Source organism: Pinus tabuliformis, chromosome 1_2, assembly GCF_031772625.1.
Source record: "Pinus tabuliformis cultivar Carrire ecotype Pingquan chromosome 1_2, CPIR1, whole genome shotgun sequence".
In the NCBI taxonomy this organism is placed as follows: Eukaryota; Viridiplantae; Streptophyta; class Pinopsida; order Pinales; family Pinaceae; genus Pinus; species Pinus tabuliformis.
In genome coordinates this window covers 372100592-372116790 of record NC_142298.1, presented here as the reverse complement: position 1 = coordinate 372116790, position 16199 = coordinate 372100592, and positions in this window count along the sequence as shown.

Genomic DNA, 16199 nt, shown 5'->3' with positions numbered 1-16199 from the left:
CGACCTCTGTTATTTGCTCTGCCTCGACCGTTTCCTTGGCCAAAAGACATCTGAGTCTTGAATGCTTGCTCAAAAGAGGAATCTGTTCCTCTACTCAGTCTATGTTCATGAGACATAAGAGAAGCACTCAGTTCATCTACTGTGAACTGTGAGAGATCCTTTGTTTCTTCTATTGCTACCACAATAGCTTCAAACCTTGAGGGTAAACTTCTCAAGGTCTTCTCTACAATCCTTCTTTCTTCAAGAATCTCACCATGAGATATTATTTGGGTTATCAACCCAATAACTTAAGTGAAGAATGAATCTATTGTATCAGAGTCCTTCATGCTGAGTGTTTCAAAGTCTCTCCTCAACATTTGCAACTTTGCAGTCTTCACCTTCTCCATTCCTTGATAGGCAGTTTTGAGAATATCCCATGTCTCCTTGGATTTTTTTGCTGCTACAATACGTGGAAAAACACTTTCATGTATTGATTGGAAGAGAAAAAAGAGGGCTTTGGCATCCTTCTTCTTGTCGCTCTTCAACTGGTCCCTTTCTGCTACTGTCAAAGAAGCAAATGTTGTTGAATCTGCAAGTTCAGCATAGCCAGTTTCAACTAGCTCCCATATTCCTTGAGAAGCAAACAATGCTTTCATTGTTATGGACCAATAACCGTGATTTTTTCCATTAAACTGTGGCAGCTGGGAATTTGTCAAACCAGTTGCAACATCTCCCATCTTAACTTGTATAAGTAAAGAAGAGACACTGAGTGTATAATTAAAAACAAGCAAAAAACTTTCTCTGCTGGAGAAAATCTACTCAATAAGCTTCTTACAGCTCCTACAGTGAAAAAAACCTCTTTTTTTAACTCACTGAGTGCGTAGACCAGCTCTGATACCATGAAGGAAATTTCTGATAATTTCGAACAAAACAGAGGAAGCAAAGTTCCTCAACTCAACACAAAGAAATGAGAGAAATCTGGACAAAGAAGATATGGAGAAAAGCTTTGTTTTTATTAACCATAAAAATGACAATAAAAATTACAAACTTCTTCAGAACTACAGTTCTGGAATAACTAAAAACTCCATACTCTGTTTTTACAAACTCTGTTTTTTAACACAGATTCGTGTTTTAGCATCTCGCAGACAGTTGCTGAAACACCACACAGTCTGTTGCTGAAACACACAGACAGTTGCTGAAACAGCCTGTAGAATGCATTGCTGCTCCAAAACACAGCGACTTTGTTTTCTTGTTGTTTTCTCTGCTCTGCCTTCTTCTCTGTCCTTTTCTATTTCTCAAACTCTCTAACATTCTTCTAACATAAAAAAGAACTGATGTTCATTACATTTATATGTTAAAAACATTTTAAACAATAAGATAATAAAAATATCTTCTAAAGCTTATCTGCGTATTGAATGCAACAAGAGGTGATGCCTTTTGAAGAAATGAAGTCGGCTGTTACACGAGAATTTAATTCTGAAAAATTAATGCACAGTAATGTGCAAAATATCAAGCACGACTTTGAGGCATCCAACAATCTAGAATATCTACAGCAAATCGGATTTCTGTCCAGCTGTTTATGTTGCAGTTGGAATTAAATTCCAACAAATGCGTCGTCATAGTCTAGCATGTCTCGTTTTTGACGTGGATCGAGGCCGAGTCACTAGGAATCATCCTGAAGACTTACAGAATGGAAAATGTTGGTCGCTCTTCACTGTGATATTCTAAATCCGTTCGACTGAAGAAATACCATTCTTTCTCCCCAGAAAAAGCATTAGCTGAAACACAGTGAACACATAAATATATATATGGTTAGAAACCATATCATATACTGTAACAAAAAATAAAAGTAAGGCATAGCCATGTGAATTCGGGTTTAGAGGAATATATACTTATTGGGCAAATCTCAGGGGTTGTATTCATACGGATCCATGTCTGCAATAATATCGGCTAAGTATATTTAATATGTAAAATGTTCCTAGGTTATAATAAACAACAACAAAGTGAACAATTGCACAAATCAAGATTTAATTGAGAGTTAAAAATATTTGAATTTAACACTCTAAAATTTTTCAATTATCTAATATTAAATGTGACTGTGAACATGAGTACATTTCAATTATCTAATGTTAAATGTGACTGTGAACATGAGTACAGAGTGATAATGAGAAGAGTTCTTATTAAAGAGATAAATAACATTATATGTTATATAATTTTAATTTATTCAATTATAATAGTTTGATTTTAATTATTAAATAAAGAAATTTATTATAAAGGAAATATGACAATGTAATTTAAAATATAATTTTTATAAATATATTTATTTTTTATTTAATTATTTTTATTCAATATTTTATGAATTCTAATTTTGAAAATATTATTTAAATAACATTATATGTTATATAATTTTAATTTATTTAATTCTAATATTTTGATGGTAACTATTCATTTTATATATATATTTATTTTAAAAATTCATTTTTTTTTAAATTTAAAATAAAATTTAAATAATGTAAATACAAATAAAATATCATATATATATATATATATATATATATATATATATATTAAAGATTTACCATGGCAAAATTATAGTGAGCTCTAGAGGCTTCTCTCCAAGCCTTTTGGGCATAGGAATAAAATCTTAAATCAAAATAAATAATTTGTTTCTTTAGGTTGGATAGACCAATGTTTGGTTTAACCACCCTCATCATCATCAATACCTAATTTATTTAAACTAAAAAATAAATTGTTATTAATGAAAATGTATAATAGGAAAAAATTTACTCACATAAAACAAAAAGCAAGAAATAGCCTATTTTCCCAAATTTATATATATATATATATATATATATATATAATTTTAGTAGATATATAAAATTAATTTTCAACGTTGATTTATATATGAAATAAATTAGTAAGAAAAATAATGAAAAAAAAATTAAAAAAAAAATCACAAACATAAAAAAATTTAAATATAATTATATATTTATTTTTTTATCATATATATCTATAAAATTTTCAAAGTTCATTTATATATGAAATAAATGGATAAGAAAAATAAAGAAAAATTATTATAAAAAAATTATAAAAAAAATATCACAAAGATAAAAAAATTTAAATATAATTTATATTAAATTTTACATTCATACAGGATGCCCTGTTAATATTATATGAGTTGTATAATTTTTACGATAATCATAGGAGCGCCAGTGGACATACTACCATCCTCTAGTGATGATAATGATAGGAGCTGAAGAATTAGTTTAAAGTGAACTACGATTAACATTCAATTGAAGTGTCTGAAATGGAGTGTATAATTATGTTAATGTTTTACCTGGAGTGTATAATTATGTTAATTTTAAAGTTATTTAAATTATATTTATAATTTATAGATTTTTTGAATATTTATTTTATAAAAATATAGGCATGTTAATTTTTCCTAAAGTACAAATCAATTAATTGAAAATTTAAAATATATAATAGAAAGAGGACTTAAGTTTCTTTTGAGGGAACAAGCAAGAAATATGTTTCTATTAAATTACTTACCGTCACATATTTATATATATCAAATAAATTTATTGGGTATTAATCAGTCTGGTTGATATTATATTAAAAATTTTGTAATATTTTCTGACCTCCCCCCTTCTTGATTATTAAAAGTAAAATAATATTATTTGCAAAATTTTTATAAATACATAATTGTGAAGACTCCAACATTCTATTAACTCGAATTTATTTTCCTACTAATTTTAATTTTGACGCTGCAACCTCCTATGCTACTCTGAAATTTTTATAACTTATTTTTTTATTTTGACACTACAACCTCCTATGCTACTCTGAAATTTTTATAACTTATTTTTTTATTTTGACTTCCAGGACAAGTTTAATACTATGTTTATTTCCTACAAAAGAAATGAATTCCCTTTATAGATCTGACATAATTCTTTCCTGCCTTATCCAATATGTCAGTCTTTATAATAGTAGATATGAGACTCATTAAACCGGAATCATTAATGAAAGAAGCCAATATAGTGAAAGATCGATTCAAACAATTGATTTTAAAGAGTAAAGGGAAAGAAATAAGGATATTGTCGCGCTGCAATTCCTAAGTTTTCCAGATAAAAAGACAATGTGGCAATGCAATAGGACTTGCAATTAATCAAGTAACAGAAAGAGGACTGACTTCAAATATAAAAGAGCAATAAATTTTCCGGAAGAAGAAGGAAATATGCTGGTCTGGAGTCGTCAATCGCCACAGAATCGCCAATACTCAAAGAATAGAGCAAAATATTTACAGCAAAAAGCAGCCAACAAGGAACAGATGAAACAAGGAAACAAACTTAGGAGGATAGATAACCCTCACTCCTAACCAACGTACTCAGCCATTCCACAGACCCCACCTCATCCCTCCACAACTTGGCTTTCACAGTTGCGGTTCCTCCTCGGCAGCAAAGGCGGCTATTTGAGGGGAGTAGTGATCACTGTAATTAATTTTTATGTTTTCCCTAATGGTTAACAACAATACTAACAAATGATAATTATAAATAAGCAGTATTATTTAATCAAATTTCATGTCATTTCAAATTTAACTATTAATTAATAATTTCTTTGTAATTGTTTTTTAATGATTTCATGTTTTTATTTAACTATTTTGTTGTAACTGTTCTTTTTGTATATACGAGGTAGACTTTTTTTTAATCATCTCACAATGAATCAAGATGAACAATGATACAAAGTGGCAGCTATGGGAGCTTTTTCCAGATAGAATGCTTCAAGGTGTAATTATTTCTCATGCAAATGAAAATTTTAATTAAAAACCACTTATCAAATTTTAATTAAAAACCACGTGTCAAACTTCAAATGCAAATTATTTCTAATTTGTTCAATTGAAGATTAAGGAGATTTTTCATAATATGTGCTTGTCATTATTTATAGTTTTTTTTATTAAATAATTAGTAATTTTTCTCTATAACATGAAAATATTAGCCATTTTTACACATATCATATGCTTCAAAAAATTAAATTTATCATTTTTATATAGTAGAGTAACCTTATCATGATGGTTAAAAAAAATGAAATTTATCATTTTTATACAATAGATAAGTAGCTCATGCATGTGTATCATCCATTTATTGAAATCAAATCTTAGTAATGAGAGTTGAAGATGAAACTCTTTCAAATCTTAGTAATGAGAGTTGAAGATGAAACTCTTTGGTTGTACTCTATCATTTTGCTACGAGCAAAGGAGAAACAATTCCTATTAGAAACTATATCGATCTTCTTGATATTAAAATTTACAAATGGTATCCACACATCTTTCATGGCTCCACCTATAGATCTTCTTATTTCCTACTCCACTTGTATTTACTACTTACACCACTTCCTTGCATTTACTACTTGCTCTTTTTGTTTGGATTTATGAATATTACTTGTATGTCTTCTTTATACCTGCTTAACATGACCACAAAGAAATAGGCACTAGGGAATGTAGGTTTGACTCACATTGAATAAGTAATATTCAATTTAGACATTCAATTTTATTGATAAAAAATAATATTGTTTCAGTGTGTTATTTTACACATGGTGTTTCTTTCTTGATGCATGTATGCACCAATATTAGCCCTAAAATTTTAATGGAAAAACTTGTTGTAAAATATAATTTTAGTGTGTTATTTTACACGTGGTGTTTGTTTCTTGATGCATGTATGCACCAATACTAGCCCTACAATTTTAATGGAAAAAGTTGTTGTAAAATATAATGTTTTTAATCTCAAATCTTGTTGTTGAAGGTTTTAAATAGTTGTTGATTTTTCTATTTATTGGACATTGTCGTGGTATACATAAAATAATACAGTGTATTTATTTCATTTAAAAAACTCGTTACAATCGTTTGAACAGGTGTACCAATTATGATATAAAAACCAATAAGAAAGAAGAAAATATAAAAGACTAAATGGTCATATTGATTCTCGCCATATAATTCACATATAGACTGTAAATAAATGGTCCAATTCAATCTCCTCCATATGATTCCTATATAGAGTGTAACTAAATAGTCTTATTAAATTCCTTCCATATGGTCCTTTATAGATTGTAATACTAGTCAATCAAAGTTGAAACAATGTTGTTTAATGTGTACTCCTTCAAGTGTACCTCAATTTATAATCTAGTCTAAGTCAAGAAGAATTTGTATTACTCATTCATAAAGAAACATACATCATGCTTTATGCTCAATGGAAGACCAGTAGCATATCAACTAAACATATGCCCATTTAAACTTTTTGAACTTGATTATAAAACCAAAATGATAATACATTTTGTAAATAGTTTATTCAAAAAAGTATAGTTATTGGCACCTTCGATTAAAGAAAGATGCTACTAACATATATAACATAAAATAAAAGAAATACATCAATATAGACAAATAATCCAACTAAATGGTATGTCGTTCTCCTCTTAGGAGGTAGAGAGCTCCATGTCTACAAGCTTTTTGCCCAAAATCCAAACCCTATTGGTAGACTTCCTCATCTTCTTTTGCATTTATCTATGTTAGGGATTTTATATGTCGTCAGGTTCCCTAAATTAAATTGTCATTGAGTGTTTGTAAACTTTGTTTTTTACTGCATTTTGATTTAGACCCTAAACAGTTCCAGTATGAAATTATGTACGAAATGCTCAATTCCTATATCTAATGATGTCATCCAAAAATGTTGAAGTGAAGAAACCTACTTTATTATAATCTAATCTGTATCTATAACTACTAATGTTTTCAAACTAACCTAATTCAAAACCATTGCAAGAGATAATCCCAGGGATACTATGAATCAAAGGAAACTCAATGATAACTCAACCCAATCCCTATGTGCTACTTGATTCAAACAACTCAACATTCAAAAAGGAGAATTGATACTCTTCTAATTAAAAACTAATTTAAATCACTATAGAGAGATTCAACGTATTTTAATAATGAACGAAAATAATTCTAGTTGGAACCTTCTATGAAATGAAGAAAATGACCAGTTATCTATTTCAGTGGAGATTACACTATGATTCGAATAAATCCTCCATAGGAAATTGAAATGAATATCCTTCAAATGTCACACAATTCCTTAAAGCATTAACACATGACCTATGCTAACCAATAATACTTTGTCTCCATTCAACACTCGGTATTTAAAACAGGGCACAATCTACATGAGCCTCGTGTCACTGTTATATATATATATGTATACTCATAAACGATGGAAAGTCTTTCAGTTCAAAAGAAGAGGTTTAATTCAAAACACAAACATTTATTTCTTGAGAAATGTATTTCGAATTGAAACATTCCTTTCCCCAACCATTTACGAATGTAAAAGTTGGATCACAAAGTTAATCATACATAGGATATGTCTATAAGAACACTCCATGGCTTGCAAAGACTTCATCCGCGATACATTGGTTACCAGAGTTATGAAATCAGAGATGAATCTTAAGTACGAAAAGTAGTAGAATTATGAAAATCATTAACAAATCGATTTAAAAATGAAATGAAATTTTATTTACTGAATCAAAACACACTTTCCCATATGCTACAATTGTTACAGGACTCGATTCTCGGTTCATCCTAGGCCCTTTCCACTACCCAAAGCAAGCCTAAACTAACTCAATACATTTGTGAATCAAGAAAACATGAACAATTAAATGAGAGTGAAAGACGACACAATATTTGTATTAAAACTTCAAAAATACATCAGTTCACAAGTCCTATCTTTACATAACATCATTATATAGGTTGTGCCATAATCACCAACTCAGCCTAATCGTATACCTCACTATGAAAATCTATGTCTATGTGTGTAACTCTACATACAAAATATCACACCTTTTAAAGCATTCAAGCCGATGAAAAATAGTTACAACCAATTAACCAAGGAAACAAAAAATATATAATATATGAGTTAAGTTAGCCCAAGTGATATCTCCAGGATGATTGCAAGTGAACTTTTTTTGATCATCGCATTATCCTTGAGACAACAAAACTAATTCCATGTTTGAGAATGAGAAGGCCTATTCTAGGATACCTAAGGTTTATTGGGTTCTTGATGCTAATAAGAGTACTGAATGAGGTGCAAAACTAAGTACATAATGGTGGTTCCGAAAATGACTGGTTGCTATGGTGTTGAACTGTATGTTCGATTGTATACTGCACTATGTGCTGGACTATGTAATGGACTATGTGATGGATTGTTTACCGACCTATCCATGTACTGCATATGTGTGTGAGTCCTTTTAATGATTAGTCAAATTAATTCAAGATTTATATGTTCATTTAACATCTACCTAAACCCATTAAATATGTATGAAAAATAACACTTAGTAACAAATCTTACCTTCGTTGTAAAGTAGTGCAGTTTGGCTTGTGTGGAGTGGTTTTAGGATACAAAAGGGTAAGGAAGGGCTAATGATAGTAAAAAAAGGTGGAATAAGATGTGGAAAATGAGTATAAAGTACGAACCAACATCCCCCCATGCCAAAGGGAATGCATGCCTGGTCATCTTGTACTTCAAATTCCCGTTGTGCTTACTAAGACCTCCAAACCATGGTTTTCTTTCATTAATGGCCTTCGAAATCAGAGGGATTTCTCTTAAGCACTAAGCTTCTTGACCAACCTTTGTTGTTTTAGTTTCCAACGAATAAGGCACTTGTTTCTCAAGATTAGGGCATCCTTTTTTGATAGTAGGGATAGATTCGTGTTTCGATATTTTTCATTAATCGTCCGCAAATAGCAAAATAGTGTCTTATACTTGTGGACCTTATCCTTCAGCTATGCATTATTCTCTTGTAACTTCACCACCAATATATGTAAGTCCCCATCACCACAAACTGAGGTGTTTTTAGCTACTGTTGTTTGTTGTCAAGAACTACATCCTCTGTGAGTTGACCCAGTAAGTGTCTCACTCTTCTTAGGCTTAGATTCTCACTCCTTGCAGGGACCCTTCTCAAATGGATCTTGTGGTGGTGAAATGCTCATAATATCTTGAAAATTTTCTATCGACAAGTCTTCCTTAGATGGAAGATCCCTACTTCCTCATCTTCCCAAAATCTTCTGTTCTGGGGAGGAAGGTATAGTAACAGGCTCTCGATCTTCAGTACCGAAAGTGGACAGTTTTTGTTTGGACATACTTCTTATGTGTCACAACCTTTTGATGAGGTCAGATTCTCTAATGCTTTCTCTTTCTATACTGATGTAGTGAGCACTGATGATGTTTCTTGTTCTTCCTTGAAGAGTTTTATCTTCCTCTTCTTAGTGGTGACATAAACTCCCTTAGATTGTTGTTCTACTGGTGAGATGACAAGTTCCACAACCTCCACTAGATGCTTTTTCTGCTTTCTTGGCTATGCTTCTTCAACTATTGCTTCATTGCGAACAGGTTCATTCCTCTGCTCCTTACTTCTATTACATTTCTTTCCTTTAAATGCTAGGGTAAATTTCTCTGTAGATGTACTAGAGTTTACTGAATTCCTCGATCGTTTCGTCGAACGATTTCCCTCCTTTGCATACACAAGGGCTATTGCAAGGATCTAGCCTTGTTTAGAAATCAATTTGGGCATAGCCTCGACTTTGTGACCTAATTTCTTTGATTGAGGGCTAATGAGTCTCTATTGGCCTCTAATTTTGGTTTCTTCCCCCACAACAATTTCCACCGGAAACTCTTCCGAGGACTTCTTTTGTCTACTTAACTCATCGGAAACCAATATCTTAATAAGAATATGATGAAACACATTGGTCTAAATGTTTTTTATAGTGGATTGAAACACCGTAGAAGCTTTATATAAACACTTATGCAAGAAAAATAGAAAGTTGACTTCTCAGCCATCTGAAAAATGTAAGAGCAATCTAATGTGATAAAGGAAGACAAGGGCATACATCCCTTCACATGTAACAAATATCGGTAATTTAGTTGTGAGTGGGCGACACTCATCCTCCATGAAGTTGTGCAGAACCCCTTTTGACCAGTTAATGGACTTTTATGCTGAATTAAAGAATTTAGCGCATTCATCTGACCCATGTGACCCTCCTTTGAAAAACATTATCACCGGTTAGTGGTAACCAAATTGTTCTACTTACATGCTTCTCGGTTACTTTTAGATTCAGACTTTCAATCCTTTCAACTTTCCCATAAAAAAATTTCGTAAAGGCCATGGTGGCTCTATCGTTGTAACCCTGAAACTTATGAAGAAAACCCATCAAAAAAATTTCTTCGAACAATGTATTACACTTAACATATTCAGGGATTTTGGAGAATTAAATGAATGTGGGTTCATGGTTGTCGGCTACCATGCCGAAGGTGAAGAAATACTAGAGGTTTAACAGAGAATTCAAAGGCTCACAATTTGACCTCCAACAGAAACTTATCAATGATACAGATGATTTTCATGTTATAATCATACAAATTTAAATTTATTTTGAAATGACAATTGTGAAATTCAAATTATAGTGTGGTTTGTTTGTTGCAATAATGAATCAGTACTTGAAATTTGTACCAGACGAGTAGAAATGAAGGGAAAATCTAGTGGGGATAGGATGGTATGAATATGGAAGCATCTGTGAATTATTACAATTACCGGAGATAAATTATCACTAAGCTATCATTCGTATAATTAGAATTGGTCTAAGAAAACCTAGATTTCCCCATACCTTGATTTGAATACACATTAATATTCAATAACTCGAGAACAATGATGATGATGAAAAATTGATCTTTTTTTGATTATGCAATCCAACATGATGAATTGGCCCATATAATTATGAACAATTTAAAGTACTTGTGAATTACCATCTTCATTACCTTTGGTTTTGCTAGGCTTAAACTGATTTCCATATACATCTTCTGAACTTGTTGTATAAATTTGTGAGAAATCATTCAATACCCAATTCAATCTAAAAATGATACTGAATTAAGTACAGAATCCCTAAACTTTCTCTTTGAAAATGGAAATTATGAAAAATGTGACTCAACTGGAAAATGAACAGAAACCTTCTTTGAGACTTCATGTAAACCACTTGTAGAAACTTTGACTGAGATTTGACTTCCGACTGCTTGTAGAATAATATGGTGCTATCATTCCATGGAATTTGACCAGACCTAGAATTATCACTTCCTAGGGCATTTCATTTTTAGAGAGTCTAAAATGCACAGAAGAAGACTCTAAGGGGGTTTCTTTTTCATACTTATTCTGCTCAGCCTGGGAAAGAATAATTTTGTATTTAGTAGATCCTTAACTACTACTGTCCCATTAATATTTACAAGCTTGGGTTAGTCATTTCTCGCTACATTCAATTTTAGGGAGTTCGAAACATTCAAAGAAAACTCCATATTGTCCTTTTCCGTAAATAATTTTTCAAGTCTGGATAAAGGAATAAACTCACCCTTCACAAATTTCCTCTTTATTCTATGTGAGATGTGGAGGAAAACAAATATTCAGCTCACTGTTGTACACACACACACACACACACACACACACAATATAAAATTAGTTTCAAGAACCAGCAGGAGCTCGGTCCCCCTTTGAACCAATTCCATTTGTAGATCCTGCATCACATTCTCCAAAAATTCTTAGCAAGAGAGAAAATGGTAATAGATTTTTAATATGTGACCATTTACCATAAATGAGGTATGATTCTCATCAATGGTTTTTATCCTGATTGAGCCATTATCAAAAACTTCATCCACTTCATAGGGTCCCAACCATTTGGTTGAAAATTTCCCTTTGAAATGTATAAATTTACTATCATATAACAATGCCCAATCTCTTGGTTGAAAGACCTTTTTCTTAATGTATTTATCATTCCACTAAGCTCTCTGATCCCCTAATAACATGGTCAGTTGGAATGTATCTTTTCTAATCTCGTCAAGTTCATTCAACTGAAGTATCCTTTGCTTCTGGACCTCATTTAGATCCATTCCTAATTAAGTAGTTGTCTGGATTTTTTTTACCTGAGACTCAATGGGAAGTAGCACTTGCTTCCTACACACCAACTCATAAGGATTATCTCCCGTCACATTGCTCCAAGTTATTGAATAATCCCATAATGCTTCGAGTAATTTGGCAGCCCAATCACCATGGTGAGGCCGAATTGTCTTTGTGAGGATGGACTACAAGACTTTGTTTGTGGATTCGACCTGTCCATTTTCTTGAGGGTGGTATGGAGTAGTTTTAAGGGTCTTGATATGATATTTTTTAGTAATAGCCTTCACTAGTTTGGACGTAAGTTATTTCCACTGATCAGTAATAATCTCTCTAGGTACCCCAAACTGAGTTAATATGTCCTCAAAGAGGAAATCTACAACATACTTCTCAATGGTAGAATATAAATTCTTAGCTTCCACCAACTTTGCCACGTAATACATATAAACTAATATGTATATCTTCTTCTTGGACATGGGAGAAATGGGCCCCACCAAATCTAATGCCCACTTTTCAAAAGGTTCTATTGATATCTGAGTTTGGATAGGCATTTCATCGGTTGGAACTAGCCTCCCCATTCATAAGAGTGCATCACAACTCGAAACAAATGCTTTGGCATCTTTGAAAAGAATGGGCTATTAATAACCCGCATGCAGGAACTTATTGTCCCATACGTCATTCACCCAATATCAATAACCACCTATTATGCTCCCATCACTAAGTTTAACTTTGATTAAATTTATATTCAATCGTTGTCACATGCATAAGTATTCAATCATCTTATAACAAATATAACACATGCAATTATATTAATAAGCTTAAAGATTCGACAACATAAAGAGTAAGGGGCCACATACAAAGCATCCCATGTAATTAAATCAAAGCATATTAGATACAAAGAATGTCACTTGGAAAACTGAGCACCGCCACCCAACCTAGAACTGACTTCCTCCAGTTCACCCTCGAGCTGAGAGTTCTTGCCATGGATCAAATTCTTCTTGTTGATATCTTCAGTAGGAGTTTAATACCCTCTTCCATGATGTGGTTTCGCTTAGTATCATCCCACTTTTATGGATATTTTTATCCATTTTCCTAGGCTTTTCCAAGAAAAGTTTGCCTTTCTCTCCCGCAAGGATTTTCCTCATTAAAGCTTACCTTTCTCTTCCACAAGGCTTTTATGTTTTTCTTAAACTTTGCATTTTTCTCGAGCTAAATAACTTAATTTATATTTATCTCTCATCCATTATGCTTATCTAGAATTTTATCTAGAACTCTTATCATGAAAGAATTATCTATTCCCATTCACCAATGGGATTTAATTTGGCAAGAATACCATCTATTGGTGTCTTGATTTCTAAGAATGTTTACATTATCTTTATTTATTTGGTAATAAAATATTCGCTCTAATTTTTACATCTCTGACCTAGCTTTTTTGTTATAACATAGTATTAGTTTAGGTCTGGCATGATAGCAACAAAGTGTTACATACAACAGAGGGGTGTTACATACACCCCCTTTAAATTTACACCATCCTCAGTGTATTACGACATATTACAATTAATTTCCTCGTGCACAGGTAGTTTTTTATGAAATTACAAGCTCCCATGGCCCTTCCGTGTGTTCAAGATCTTCCCATACATAGGTTACAAAGGCGTTCTACCAGTAAATCTCCTTGAACTACTACCTGTAACATTTTTTTAATCATTTTTGTGCGAGATTTCATATGAAAAATCTAGTTTTATTTACCACAGTTAATTTCATAACTTTATATAAATGTACTAATATTTGAGTAACCACGGGTTATTGTTGCTCACCATTTAACTATGATTCTGCATTTTCATTGTATTTAAATAATAGGAACAAATGCATGATCTTCCAATGCATGTGTATTCTTGTTGAAGACTTGCTTCCTGTAGTCTCCCTGCAGTAGTCACAACAAGTCAAACTAGCACATTTTATCAATCAGCTTGTATAACAATATCACATCAATTTAACTAGAAACATAACCATTAGAGTCCTAAATCACATGTAACCATCATAAACCCAATCATAGATCACATGTAATGATCATAGATAAAATTCATAAATTACATGCATACTAAATTGAAATATAATACTGATATTTATCCTTAACCAATCCTTAGCTTCCCTGCCTTTTCTTTATTCTCTACACACCCTGGATCGGTTGACACACCAGATAAGCAACTACTGGCTTCTCCTCCATCATGTTCTCATACACAGAGTGTGCATCACACACATATAGTTATACCTGTCATTCAACATCATGTAATACATGCATCCACACTAGTACCATATCTACCTCATGTACACAACAAGCCTTTACAACATGTACACAATACGAATGTCCATCACATCATATGCATGACATATACATGATCCAAATTTTTTCAAACAATAACATCAAGTCAACGCAAAAAATTCCTTTATTTATTCACTCTTCCTTTATGGAAATCAAATAAAACCATGCTTGGTTTGTCGATTGGAGAATAAGCAATTCATGGACCTATTCAACTTCTACAACTATATCATAATTGAATAATTTTATGTGAAACTATTCAATTGTTTTTATTTACCTAATCCTTTTCAGGTATCTTATGGTTACAAGAAATTTCAGAAAAATGATAACATAGATGTAATTATGCATAATACAACTTTGCAATCCCAATGACTTTGAGTTTTGGGATTGAGTATCTCCCTTGGACAAGGTTTTAATAACAATGGAATATGACCTCTGCTTAATCATAGTGCAGACTATTGACTATGATAGTTAGTCCAGTATGGACTTCAATTTTATATTTGAAGTTTACTAAAAATCTTAACCTTGTCCTTCACCAAGAAAATAATTGTTTGACACTCAAAAGTACTCCACACATAAACCAATTATGTCATATGATTTCTCATTTACTATTTTAACACTACTTGTAACACCTTTTTTGCCATGAATAATTCATTCTATATCCAAATCCAATTTAACAATCAATATACATGATTCATAAAGGAAGGCTACAATGTTCTCAATTCCACACCCACTACGAATATAGGCACTATGTGTACCAGGGTGTGAACCTAGGTAATTAGCATGTTGATACCCCACTTTAACACTAGATTATGCCCTAGTAGAATATAATTCATCAATGAAATTCCTTAAAATAAATTGTTTATGCTATAATTATTATGTTGTCATAGTCAACCCGACAACACTATCAATGGACTATGACACGTAGACTTATCCCATATTGCTTGATAAAAACAGTGGTACAAATATGTATTTCTGATTGTATCATTGTCAATTTATTTGAATAGATTGCTAGATATCATTTTATCAAACTAGTTATCTTTGTACACGACAATCTCGATTACGAGTACCACTTAGCCATCAATATGGTGAAGTCATCTTATTAATTTAGAAATGTTTTGTTGCATGGTTTTTTATCCTCTCCCTTGTCTTACGTGATGCATGTATCATTTTACTACTGACATAAGATCCTTAGATCATCATGAGCTGTATGGATTTTTTGGTTTTTCCAAAAAATTGTTCATCAATTCTGACAAATCATGTTCTAAATCTAGTGTATACTTCTTGTTAGTCATTAAGATACTCTAAATTTCTCTATTTCTACTTCAACTACATCCAACACTACCATATCTAATTTCTTTGTCATTTCATAAAGTATGTATACTTTATTTATATATAGTAGAAGCACACATATAATTTTCATCTTAGCACTTCCCAGAAGAACTACATTTGGAAGATCTACAATCATTCTCCTAAAAGGATCTTCTTGAAAGGTTCTTATTTATAAGATATTAACATAACCTCGTCTATATCTATATGGATATACACATCAAGGTTGTGAAGTTTAAAATTGCATACTTTGAATTATAATAATTGACACTTTTGAAATTACCCTTGAACTTGTATTTAATATTGTCTTATTACTATTAATCGAGAAGCACAATGAGTTATTTATACACTCCTATTATGTATTTATACTAGATGTACTTTTGGGTGTGAGTCCCCTTGACCTTCTTATTAGAGTGATAATTTATTAATGTATGATGTCTTCTCCAACATGCATGAAATGAGTTGTATTGCATTTGTGCATTCACATCACAACTCTGACCCTAGTTCCGTCTATCTTGGAATATAATTTTTGTCTCTTATCTATCTTAGTTACAATTATTTAGATATTTCTTTACTCAAAAGAAGCCTGTAGGTTTCAAAACTATGCATGTCTAATTAA